The sequence below is a fragment of the Phlebotomus papatasi genome, chromosome 3 (assembly GCF_024763615.1).
Source record: "Phlebotomus papatasi isolate M1 chromosome 3, Ppap_2.1, whole genome shotgun sequence".
Taxonomy (NCBI): Eukaryota; Metazoa; Arthropoda; class Insecta; order Diptera; family Psychodidae; genus Phlebotomus; species Phlebotomus papatasi.
The window spans coordinates 42,838,466-42,852,090 of record NC_077224.1 but is presented as its reverse complement, the minus strand read 5'-3'; the positions used below and the strand labels follow the sequence as shown (position 1 = coordinate 42,852,090).

The following is a 13,625-nucleotide window of genomic DNA, read 5'->3' as shown; positions in this document are numbered from 1 at the left end:
ATATTAGAGACAAAATATGCATTGATAAAATTAACTTAAAAGTATTTTTGGTGATAGTAAAAATTCTTTCCTAGAATGTGAGAAAAAGATATGGAGTTTTCCTAAAATTTTCCGTAAATTTTTTTTGAAATCGGGAAACCTTCAGAATTTCATGAATTTTGTAATTAGTACATTTTTGAACGCAAACTGACATGTTTATTTTTTAATATAAGATACATAAGAGAACCTGCTGGAATTTTGTAAAATTTCAATAGTTTGAAGTAATAAAAGTTTCATAATTTTTACACCAATGCCAGTAGTTCAGGTGCTTCAACTTTCCTCAGATCTAATCATAACTGATTATAATTACAAATAATATCTCTAAAAATTGAGAAAAGATATATAATGCCTTTAAATTACTTTACAGAATTTATTCAGTAGTTTTAAAAAAAACAACTCCTTAAAATAATTTAAAAGTGTTTTACAAATTATATCGTTACTTCTACACTGGGGACAGTTAAAAATGTAAAATTGACTCCATATAATAAAGGTGAATTAAAATGAGCTTTAAGATTTTCAAATAAATGTATTAATAAGGGAAGAGCACGAGCGATCAGCAGTGGTCCTCGGATCGTCAGGTTATTAACCGTATTGTTGCACCAATTCAAATGAAATTTTAAAAATTATTTACTACTTTTAACCAATTAACTCTCACAGGAATGTAGTGCATTAGCCCAGATTTAATTTATAAAACCAATTTTTTGTGAAACACCTGATTAATTTTCTGACGATCCGAGGTACAGGGTAAATTGTTCCAATTACACCTATTTTTTATTAATTTATTGTATAAATTTAAAATTCAAATGCACAGATATAGTTTAATGGATCACTAATAATACCGATTAGCATACACAAAAATACCAAACAGTATTTTGAGGCTTATATTTTCAACTAAATATCAGGGGGGTGACATTACCTCTGAAAAATGCGACCGCTTTTAGTGTAAATTTTTCTCTGTTTTCGTACCATTTCACGAGATATCTAAGAAAGTACATAGGTTACCAATTTAGGGTTTTCGGTTGCCCTTTCCATATTAAATTGGTTTTTAGATTGTATTTGTATTTTTTTCTTAATTCATTCCTCAATGACAGAAAACACCGGATACACTCCAACGTTTTTTCGGCTCGCTAGAAAAATATGGGAAACAGGAAACGTCATGCCCCTGCTAAATATCAAATATGTCTCTTAACATTCCGATCCGGGGTGCTCTTCCCTTATAAAAATACAAAATTAAATTACAATGTTGTAATGCCAATTCGTTATTTGAAAATTTAATATTTTTTATTAATGATTGTTCTATAATTAAAATTGGTAAATGGATATTAACAAGTACGAGAGAGGAAATTACTAATATCCACAACCTCATTAAATACGGGAAACTGGAGCACTACCGAACATGCGGTGGTACCAAACAGTGATTATTTCTAAACTATACTTGGATTACGATGATCATTTCTTCAGTGAACAAACATCGCTATAATATCTATTTCACACAGGTCTTGTCCTTTGAAGCTTAATTTCCAATTAAAAAGTCGCAGTGTTCGGTGTTATCCCGTGTTCGGTAGTGCCCAAGGTTCCCCTATGAATATGAATAAATAACCGCTTCTTATTGGGATAATAGCGAAGAATACAACAAAGCCTCTTCTTAAAAAACATTCCTGAGATAAATTTAAAAGCCTAAAATTTCTAAATTGGTCTTTAAGGGATGGTTCTTGATGTGATATATATTCTTCGAGTCATTTAAAAAAGTATCAAATCTACTTAGAACTCAAAGTATTTAAGTATGATGCTATTTATTATGTCATGTAAATTTACTGATTAAAGTCTTTCATGTTAAAAGAAACATAAAATAATTACATAGTTTTTCACTCTATTAATCTGTCATGACGGTATGCATAAATTATTCGAAAACAACGAAGTTATGTTAAATTAACAGGTGGTTTTCAGTTATCTTATAATATCTACTACGCTTATGATCAAAAAATGTTCCAAATTGTTATTTTTTTTATTTTTGTAGAATTTAGATGTCAATATGTTTGATTGTAAGAGATGTCAAAAATTTTTCATTATAAGTGGAATTCTTATTAGAAAATGAGAATTAAAATAAATTCTATCTATCTATCTATATATCTAAATCACCATTGCATGTCTTAGTGTTTTTAAAGTCATTTCCAAAATCATTTTCATATAACAGATTTCCAAAAAAGATGAATTACTCATTGTACATTCATTGAAGTTATTCATTTTATAAGTTCTAAGTTGGAGCAGATGAAAAATTTTGGATTATCTCACATAAATTCTACAATACTATGCAATGGAAATTAAAACAGTAATAAAGGTAATAACTAATATACAATGACTATGGTCAGATTGCCTTTTTAACGTAATAATAATGCTTGAATTTATAATATACAATACGATAATCATTGTAATGTTACAATTTATTTTAGAAAATCGTCCGCCGCAAATTTATGTAGTGGAAAGTACCCCTGCTTCGTACGATCACAAGCTTCGCAATGACTAAATTTTTCATATGTTTCTAAATAAATGTGATTCATCACACCCTTTCTTTAAAAATTAGGGGAAAGTTCCCAGTTTTTAAAATATATTGCAGAGTCACATTTATTCAGAAACATTAGAAAAATTTAGTCATTACGAAGCGAGATCATACGAAGCAAAGCCACTTTCCCCTATTTGAATTTTATGTATAGCACGGAAGTACAATATGTTTTGAAGATAGGATAAGCTAACATATAATTTATACGAACCTACATACAACCGAAAAATTCTTTACAAGGATTTTCTCACGGTCAAGGTGAAACTGAAAAGTTTTTAATCAACTTGATATCAAAATCAGGGGTGGAATGATAACTTTTCGATACTATAGAATCGATTGTATCGAAAAATCTACGACTTCTTACGCATTATTGTGCATTGTGCAATTTATTGTGACATTCTTAATAGAATGTTGATAAACATTCATATAAGTTACAAAAAGTACATTCATCGCTTAAATTTTACAGAATCGACAGTCAACACTATCAAAAATAACTTATCATGTAGCCATAAATTTAACCCATTAACGAAACAGATAAACAAAATCTAGTACCAAATTCTAGTACCAAGAGGTATATGCTTAAAAATATGGAAAAATAATAAAAGTCAATCAATTCGATAATTAAAAAAAAACCTTCGCTTTTGAGCGTAAATATTTAACATATAGCAAATAGGTTATGATTTTCAAAAAACATTCTAGATTCCTACAATCTCCTACACTACACCTTCTACACGCTTTACGAATACGTACAAACTTTAGAAAAAAAAGTTATTTCAGATATTCAGAAAAAAATCATTTTCATTATGGAACACCAGTGCTCCAATCGTGCTTAACCCTCTAACAGTGTTTTCTTTAATATGCAGAAAAAGTAGTTAAATAATTTTGTCTAGGGTAATTAATGGTTCAGTAAACTCAAAAAAACCATCCATTCTTCTTTATCTCTTTCCGTTTGGGCGCCAGGTGAGAAAAAAAAAGACTGAAATATTTTTATTGAAAAATAGTGAACAAATAGTAAAATAAATTAATTTTAAACGTTTTTTATGGGTGAATGTTCTATGATTATCTAAAAAATTATAATTTTTAGGAAAAAAACATTCATAATTTTTATAAAATTATTAGAGGGTTAAAGAGTTTTATATGGTATTAATGCTTTTGTATAAATACAATTACATCAGTCTCAATTAGTATGTTAGTAAAGCATTGTATGTTTACTTTACTTGATTTATATTTGATTTAGGAATTATTTTTAGATGCTTTAAAGTATGTCGGTATATACCATTAAATCAATGGCAAAGGCTGATTCGTAGAGTGCTCGAACTTAAGGCAATTTTTGCAAATTCTTTGCCAACTCTTTTGTACAAATAACTTCAACTCCTCGATATCAGGATGATTTTTTGTCAAAATCACAGAATAAATAAAACATGTGAATGATTTTGAAATCCTTTAAGAAAACATTTTTTGTAATATAGGGTAGAAGGAACACCTATAGGCAATTTCGTCAACATATTGATATTTACATAATGTATATAATAAAAAGAAACTAAATATTTATTACGCTTTTTTTATTAATCTACCTCTTTCTATAAGGATAGATGTTCAAATTTAATATCCCAAATGAGACAAAATAGGGTGCAAATTGATCATGAAGCGACACAAGTACTTAAAGTGACAACAGGTGTTCCGTGGACCTTATATGAAAACAACATAGTGAGGGTGAAAGGTGGTTATAGAGATATAAATGAAAATCATGCTGATTATCCTCCGATCGGCTTAAAGAAAAATTAAGTTATGTTTCATATATGTTTTGGAATGACTATGCAAAATTGAAGAAGGAGTGACATGATTACTTTTTTTCAATAGTATCGAATCGACTGTAGATTCTGAAGAATTTAAACGATAACTGCACTTACTGTGATTAATATAGATAATTACCAACAATCACATTCTCTTACGAATGTCACAATAAATGGCCCAATAATGCGTAAAAAGTCGACATTCGCTTAATCTAACAGATATAGGGGAAACTGGGGCACCACCAAACACGGGGTACCACCAAACACTGCGATTTTTTAATCGGATATTCGACTTCAGAGGATAAGGCCGATAGGAATTTATAGGCACTATAGGGATGCTTATATACTGAAGGAATGGTCGAGATAGTCCAAGTAGTTTAGAAATAAAAATTAGTGTTTGGTGGTACCCTGTGTTTGGTGGTGCCCCAGTTTTTTCTCAGTGTACCAAACGTACCACATGAGACTTTCATTGTATTATGCACTATTATGGGAAGGTTTCCAGCCTTCGCACATACTCTGGCTTCGAACATTTCATATTTGTCCCATATTCTTTTCACGAATCTGATCTAGTTTTTTCAGGACATGTGTGACTTTATACTAGCTATTAAAATATATTGCCATTAGGTCAAATTCATTAAAAGAAGAAGAAGAAACCAGAATGTGTGCAAAGCTGAAAGCCCTCCCCTACTTTTATTACTAAAACCAACAACCATTTATATATTTATAACATTTTATCTATATATAATTATTTATTGAAACCTGTTATATTTTATTTAAATACGTTCACGTTGATAAAATTGACCAGAGCTTGAAAGCTTTGAAAGCATTCAAAGCTTTAGTTAATAAGAGAATGCAATGGGAATAAAATATTTTATGATATTAAATATTTAAGTACATGTGGGCAATATCACAACAAACTTTTTTATCTGTGTGTCATTCTTCAGTAATTGTCACATATTGCACAAGGATTATTATTGTATGGTCCAGCAATTGCTTCTAATGAAAAAATAATACTGCCTCAAGAAGTCTCTCAATTGTATAGTTAAAGTTTTCATTCTGTCTGACTTCCTTAGACATTTTGGTTAGATGATAATTGAAAGTACAGGAAATTTCCAACATCAATTAGAACAATATGTTTGGTGGATTATTTCCTTTTGTTACTACCCTTCCGTGGCTGGAATCCGGATGGTTTAGAATCAATGGGTGGAAGAAAATTATAATATGAAATACAACAGAGATTGAAATGAATTTCTGTGGAATTCAATTTATTGTACAGATACAATATAGAATGACATTTTCAATTTACCTCGTGAGATAATGCAATATACAAATTGCACTTCCTGATACTCGTCCTTAAGTTATCACCGTAGAATTCTCGCTCACTTGTTAGGAAATATATTAAATGAGATGCACGTAAATTCCTCTTTTAGCACCAACACTCACTTCATACGAAAATACAGGAGTATAGCAAAAATATAGCACACTCTTAGGTGGAGTAGAAAAAGAAAGTGAACTATCAAAGATACGCCTTTCCACTGCTGTCTATCACACCTTATCTCTATGTACAAGAGGCAGTAAATTTTTCACACAGCTCCTTCTTGGCACACAATTGCCTATGGATGTGGAAAATGCAATAATCTTACTTGTTGCACAAAATCAGGCAGATCAAAAATGTAAGGATTCGGTATAGCACAAATAAATTTGATTTTCATGGATGAAATTATCTGGAATAGGGAATATTTTGATGGGAATGGATGCCGCACCGTTGGAAATCTACTGAATGCGTAGAGGAAAATGGTTGTATTATTTTTTTTTCACTATATATGTCTGAGGAAATTCCAGGTTAATACAACTTTTGGAGAAAAATGAGTCGCGATGGGAAAATTGTTGGTGCGATGTGTCCTACCGTACGAGAGGGCGGCAACTGGCTTAAAGCATCCCCAAGCACTTGGGGGATTCCAGTGTTGAGCTTTTGCTGGAGCGTCAGAGAATCATCAAGTCGCCATCCTTCACGATTATCATGATGGTGACAACTACGCAGAGGAAAAATCCACTCGGTAAGGACTCAACTGGTAGACGATGCTCAGCCGACAGCTGGTAAAGGCATTCTGACTCTTCCAGATACGTGCTCCATGGCCCCAGAGACGACAATGAGAGAGAATGTATATTTGCAAAAGTACATTTATATATCCCTTATGCGTTAGGAAAATATTCGCATGTACATATACCAAGGCCACAAGGGCACAAGAAAAAAAGGGATATATAACTCGATATTCCTTTTCCTTTTTCCTTCATATTCACCCTACATCTACGAAGACCAGAAACATGAAGAATATATATCTTTTTTTTCTATATTACGTCTTTGGAAATTCCCATATAATCAGCTTTTCGTATTTGGTATATTATGTACAAATCAACTTTGCCAGTGACACTCAAACATTTTTCTTACACAGGCATAACCTTACGCAAGGACATCTTATTTTTCCTTTTCCGCAACAATGCGGAAACATCTCAACGACGGACGATGCGTCCTGGAGTCCTTCACGCGTGAGAGACAAGATCCATGCAGGTCTTCTGCTCCGTCATCCGGAAACTCAACAATAAGTAAACAGATAACTGAGTTTCAGTATCAATTAGCAACTTTAGATGAGTTATTTAGCTCAGATGTTTCATAAATTTAATACAACTTCGTAGCACTACTCCAAGCTAAACTTGACTCGTCTTAAATTTTAGAATCCAAATTGTTTGCTTAAACAAAATAAGAATTTTTAAGAATCAAAACATTTTTGTTAGTAGTTTCTTATTCTTGGCCTGTAGAAAAATCACTTGCTCAGTATATTAATTACCTTTGAAAGAAATGGAAAAATTATTTGGACAGTCATGGGTACGGCACATCTTTTTGATCAGGAAAAATTCATGATCAATCAAATTTGCTATAATCAAAAAGGTGTTCCAGTGCTACAAAAAAAAAATATTTATTTAGATTCGCAGAAATTAAATCAGAACATAAATTAAGTTTGAGCTATAAACAACTAAATTTCCGTTAGTAAAAAACCTAAGACTTTACAAAAATAGATTAAAGTGTCTAAATAGACTCAGGTTAACCTTGAAAATATTCAGCTAATAAATATTCAGAATAGAAGTCCTTCTTATAAATTTTCTTTTCATAATGCTTTATAAGTCCGGCACATCTTTTAGATCAAGAAAATTTCATAAAGTCAAAATTTACATCCCTTTCTTTCTTAAAAGCCTTGCATAAGTCTATCCCACTCTTTTACACTCTTCTTCTTCTTTTGAACATCACGCAAAATTAAATTTAGTCCAGCACAATTTTGAGTCCGAAAGAGTGGGATAGGCTTATGGAAATCTTTTGAGAGAGAAAGAAAAGTAAATTTTGATTTCATGAACTTATACCGAGCAAAAAGGTGTGCCGAAGGCATTACAGCCAAATATTATAAACTAATGGCTCCGTCATACCTTTTAGATCGAGAAAATTTCATTCAATCAAAATTCACATACCTTTCTTAGACGCTTTGCATATGCATATCTCATTTTTTCACACTCTTCTTCTTCTTCTTTTACGGCCTCTACACACTAGGAGAAATTTCTTTAAAAAATGCTTTTTTAAAGAAAATTTCCCCTAACCTTGTAGGCAGAAACGTCAGATTTTTTTAAAAAAGACATTTTTTTACGAAAATTGCTTCTAGTGTGTAGGAATCACTTCAAATTCAATTTAGCTCAATCAAATTTGGAGACCGAACGAATGACATAGACGACATACTAAGCGTCTAATAATGAAAGGAATGTGAATTTTAATTGAGTGAAATTTTCTCGATCTAAAAGGTGTGCCGGAGCCATAAATATTCTCGATGATGATCCTAAGTCTAATTGGATCCTAATGGTTCTGGCACACCATTTAGATCGGAAAAATTTCATGAAGTCGAAAATCGCATCCCTTTTTTTCTCACATTTTTGCATATCACTATCTCATTCTTTCGCATACCAAATTCGATTGAGCTAAATTGAATTTGATGTGATGTTTAAAAGAAGAAGAAGAGTGCGAGAGAATGAGATAGACATATGCAAAGCATGTGAGAAAGAAAGGGATTCGAATTTCGACTTCATGAGATTTTCCTGATCTAAAAGGTGTGCCGGAGCCATAATTCTCTATATGTAACATATAAGATCAGGGGGGGGGGTAACATTAGCTTCGAAAAATGCGACCAGTTTTAGTGTAATTTTTTTTCCTGTTTTCGTAGACATTTCACGAGATATCTCCGAAACTACGTAGGTTGCCAATTTAGGGTTTTAGGTTGCCCATTGCATATTAAATTGGCTTTTATTTTGTATTTGAATTTTTTGCTAATTCATTCCACAATGATAGAAAACACCGAATAAGCTCCAAAGTTTTTTCGGCACGCTAAAGACATATGGGAAATAAGAAACGTCATGCCCCTGTATAAGATAGTTAGAATTAAAACGAAAACTTTTTATTTTCCTTTGCTTAGACTTGAACAAAACTTCACTCCTTATACAATTCTAAATTTTGACTGACAAAACCTAAATTTTCACAGTTCGTTTGGAAATATATTGCCTATAAAATAATTTTAATGTATAAAGAAGTAACAATTAATACACTTGTAGAAAATACAGCATGTCTAATTATATTCCATTCGCCAAAAGAGTTACTCAGAGCAAAAAGAGTCTATCGTATACGACTTTCTTTATTTAAAAAAAAAAAACCATTTTCATTCTCATGAGCTCAAATGATAACTTCGTCACTGTAACTTCCAAATTAAAACTAAATAACTTCGTTTTCTATTTAAAAATGATTTTTATAGATCAAATGTGGATTTCTAAGTTATTTAAGATTTTTCAGAGCAAAATTTTATCTATTTACTAACTAATAAGTAATTAACTGGCACTGGACGTAAAGTTTGGACATTTCTTTTCTGTTTAAATGATGAATGTTTGATATCTTTTCTGTTTAAAAATTAGGAAAGATAAAATTCAGACCGAAGGTCTTTCATATGTAATTCTGTTAGACCGGCTTCAGACTAGAAGTTTAGCCCAGCTCCCGAAGATCTCAAAATCTTAAATAGCGAGCAATTTTAATGCTCCCTATAAGTCCCTAATCTGTAAACCCTATAATTAAATATAATAATATTAATAATAATAATAATATAATAATAATAATAATATAATTAATGTAATAATTAAACCCTATAGGTCACTTATCTGTAATAATCCACTCCTAAGTTAAATTTTTCCGAAAAATCGTTATTGATAAAAAATTAGAACAGTTAAGCCATACGGCTAAGTCTTAGGTCTGAAACTCGTATTACGGATAACGTATTCTCTTTACTGCTAAACTCCAAATCCGGTTTTTCAAGCTCAAAGATTTAAAAAATTCTAGAGAGCATATTTCTCAACAGTAGTGTGTTATCATGTTTGAGCCTTTTGAAAAGGTCTTGGAATTTATGACAAGACTGAACCTTGAACCAGTTCTAATCGGTTATGAACCAGTAACAAACTGATTCATAACTGATGAGTAATTTTTATCAGAAAATCAATTCTATCACTCTTAAGCTATTTTGGACGATCTTTCGAGTGCTTCAATCTGTTCAATAAATCGGTTGTGTACCGGTAAACGATAAATGATGCGAAAGTACTTTTGAGGTAAAGTCTAAGTCACAAAATCGAGCATTCCGCAAACCTGGAACACTTTGTTTGATTGATCGAATATGACAACAGTTCTCAATACCTTTGATATATTGGATTTAGCTATAAAATAACAATAATAAATTTAGTACACACAAATCGGTTTTAGAATGCATTCTTAAAATGAGAAATTTATTGACATCACCGAATTTTGAATTTCATTGAAATGCTACAAACTTTATAATTCAATAAGTTTATTCCAAAAAACTTTAATATTTCCAATACTGCAAAATTTTCTGCTTTAGATGAAAAATATCGAGAGCGTTGAAAGATTTAGGAAGTTTAAAAGATTCTAGAGGTATTTCACAAATGGTTAACGTTTTGAATAATAAAAGTTCTCTGAATAAATTTACTCTTTGATTAATTTATGACATAGAGGGTCATCAAAAATTCATGCAAAAGTGTAGTTGTTAAGCATAATCAACATCTGAAGAAAACTTTATTTTTATAAATTATTTTAATCCCGTTACCTTCTCTGATCGGCTAAAACTTAAAAACCTTTAATGGTTTAATCAATCAGAAAACGTGATGAGACTAAAATAGCTAAGATTATTAAGTATATCACCTAGTATTTCATAGGATTAAATGTTTAAGTACATAGGCAATAATGCTAATATGTTCAAATAAAATAGTATAAATTATATCTACCCATTAATGCCTATCCTATTTATTCACAATCAGTCTAATTCTATCAGAACATTTTATATTTATCTATCATATTTTAATTTACATTAACCCAAATTAAAAGAATTTGGAACTTTCGATACAAAAACTATATTTTTTAATGTAAAGGAACAATCTAATTTCATTATAATAGCTTCAATTGGAATACCCACAAATTTTGAATTTTTCAAATAAATTTATTTGACCTAATATAAGCGAAAATCCAATATTCATGGTATGAGTTTTAATTAAATATCTGAATATTTTTTGTTTTTAATGTAAGATAAAATCTAACATTATTTAATATAAAAATATCCCAAGACCAATTAAATTAATTTACCTTTTAATTAATAATACGTATTTTTTATAATAATATTTTTGTTTAGTTTTAATCACAATAAATGTTGTCTAACATTCGGTATTAGGACATAATCCACAAATTGCATATTAGAGATTTTAAAATGTCCGTACTATACCAAGCTCTATGTTCCTAACCAGTGAACGAACATGCTCATGCATTTATTATCAACATTTAAGATGGGTGGTAGAAAATTTATTCTTGTGATTCATACATAAAAGGCTTCAATTGAATATTATTGGGACTTTGGTTCAGAAATTTCAAATATTCATTGTACGAGGGGGTTATTAAGATTCTTGTGGGGATTTCCACTGATGCGAAAATTTTCACTGGTATGAAATTTCCTTCCCAACACTTCATATTGCTGGGTAAACTTTATCTAATTGGGTAAAATTTCCTATCATTAGATAATTTATTTATATGAGATAAGACGTCAAAACCAACAGCTCAAGAATACACCAGGGAGGAAAGTTTATTAAATGATTAATATTAAATTAAGATAACATATTACTTCAATTTCCTTTAAGATAAATCAATTTAGTAATAATTTGTTATGTAGTTAAAAGCATCTTTTCATTAGAAATCATTGGCTCTTCACTATCACTTGAAAAAAAACACGGTAAATTATTCAATTGCATTTCTTTTTTTTGCTGTCAATCTCTTATTTGCTAAGAGAAAACCAGTCAGTGGTGAAATAGATAAGAATAAGAGATGCTTTTACGTGAATATGTTGCTATATTTGGACAGAAAATATACATAAATAGAAAAAGCTAAAAGACAGGAAAAAGACTTAGATATAAGAAGACAGATCTGAACACTGAGACAAATTTCGGGTAATAAAATAATAACAGCTGCAGTAGATTAAGCACCAGATACACGGCTAGGGTAAAGTGGTAAAAGTTGGACTATGGTACAAGTTGGACAATGGTACAATTTGGAAAGGGCTTTTTGTCTTGATAAATTTAGTATACTTCATTTTTATTTGTATATTTTTAATGCTTTAGTTTTATAATTTGGTTCCTTGTGCTTTAAAAAAATCTAGTACTGTATTTATTAAGAAAAAATCCCTGTCCAACTTATACCGGCGTATTGTCCAACTTGTAACACTATGTCCAAATTGTATCACTTTACCCTATACCTGTTCTCGTTTGGCTTTTAGTTTAGTTTTACGGATAAATAAAAGACACATATTCAGCAACGCTAAATCGTTTACTAGTATTTTATCAATCTATTACCGATTGGATAATGTAGGTGGGTTGAAAATATCGATTTCCCAAAAATATAAATTTGACCAAATTTGTCAAATTTATATGGTATATACGGTTTCTAAAATGATCTAACTCCTCTAACCTTAGAAAATTCAATTCGAGTTAAAAAAAAATGGAGCTGTTTCAGAACTTAACGAAAAACATGGTTTTAGAGGAAAAAAAGAGAAATTGGTGAACAAAGCAAAACGTTAATGGACAATGTCGATTTGTAAGGGTTCATTGAAGAACGCAAGTCATTATCTCCTATCGTTTGGCCTGTCGTTCGGTGAAAAATTTTTGGACAAATAAAAAGCAATAATAACAAATAGTCAGTTAATATGTAAATCGATAGCAGGATAAAACAAACCTGCAAAATATTACTAAATCGATTGGGAAAAATATTACTTAAAGGAGATCAATTTAGCAAAATTTTGTTAATTGAAGTAATTGTACAAAATTTTGGAATAGTTGCATAAAAGCGTCAAAGTCTTGAGTTTGAAATATAATATTTTCAATACAAATAGATTTTTTTGTTACTTCTTTTTTAGAAGTGTGACTTAGAAACTTTTAAATAGTTCTTAGATAGTTTTTTTTAGATAGTTTTTTTGATCGTCCTTATTGTCTCTAAAATCATTCTTAATATATTTTAAAGTGAATAAAAATATAGACATAGCTTTGGGTAATATTTCGACCACCTTGATTCTCATAGTTCCTTGCCATTCCGGAAATCTTCTAGTCGTTTTTACGTCATCTCTTTCGTCGAAATGACATTTCTTGTTTTTGTAAGTGGCCGAAATTGCGAGCTGACCGAAATTTGGTACAGTTAAAAAAACTCGCTACCTTCAGACCACTCAAGCTTCGAACAACTGATTTTTTTTCAATATGTTAATAATTAATTTGGCCCATTAATAATATTATACTTTAATAAATCGTTCAATGCTTCAAATCTCCTAAGAGTAATGAATCAAATTTATTAAGAACATAGAGAAAATCATGAATTGTCCGAAGATTGAACTGTCCGAAATTGAGTCATTTTTTACTTTATTATTTTAAACGTTTTAAACCTATTAATTTCATTTTGATCTTATGTAAAGAAAACATTTTATTTCCTCAAAAAATCTAATAAAAACATCATAGGGGAAAGTGACCATGCTTTACACGGTCCCAAGCTTCATAATGACTAATTTTTTTCTACGTTTTTCAATAAATGCGACTCATCGTACCCATATTTTAAAAACTAGGGGACA

At 30.4% G+C, this 13,625-nt stretch overlaps 1 protein-coding gene across 1 annotated transcript in view; it reads right to left on the bottom strand.

Annotated features, from left to right (window-relative positions):
- Window positions 1-6,328, bottom strand: part of LOC129805754 (calmodulin-A-like) — a 135,615-nt gene extending 129,287 nt beyond the window's left edge. Inside the window, exon 1 of the mRNA XM_055853884.1 lies at window positions 5,696-6,328. The gene's annotated coding sequence lies outside the window, so the exon portion shown is untranslated. The remainder of the gene's footprint in view (window positions 1-5,695) is intronic.
- Between the last annotated feature and the right edge of the window lie 7,297 nt (window positions 6,329-13,625).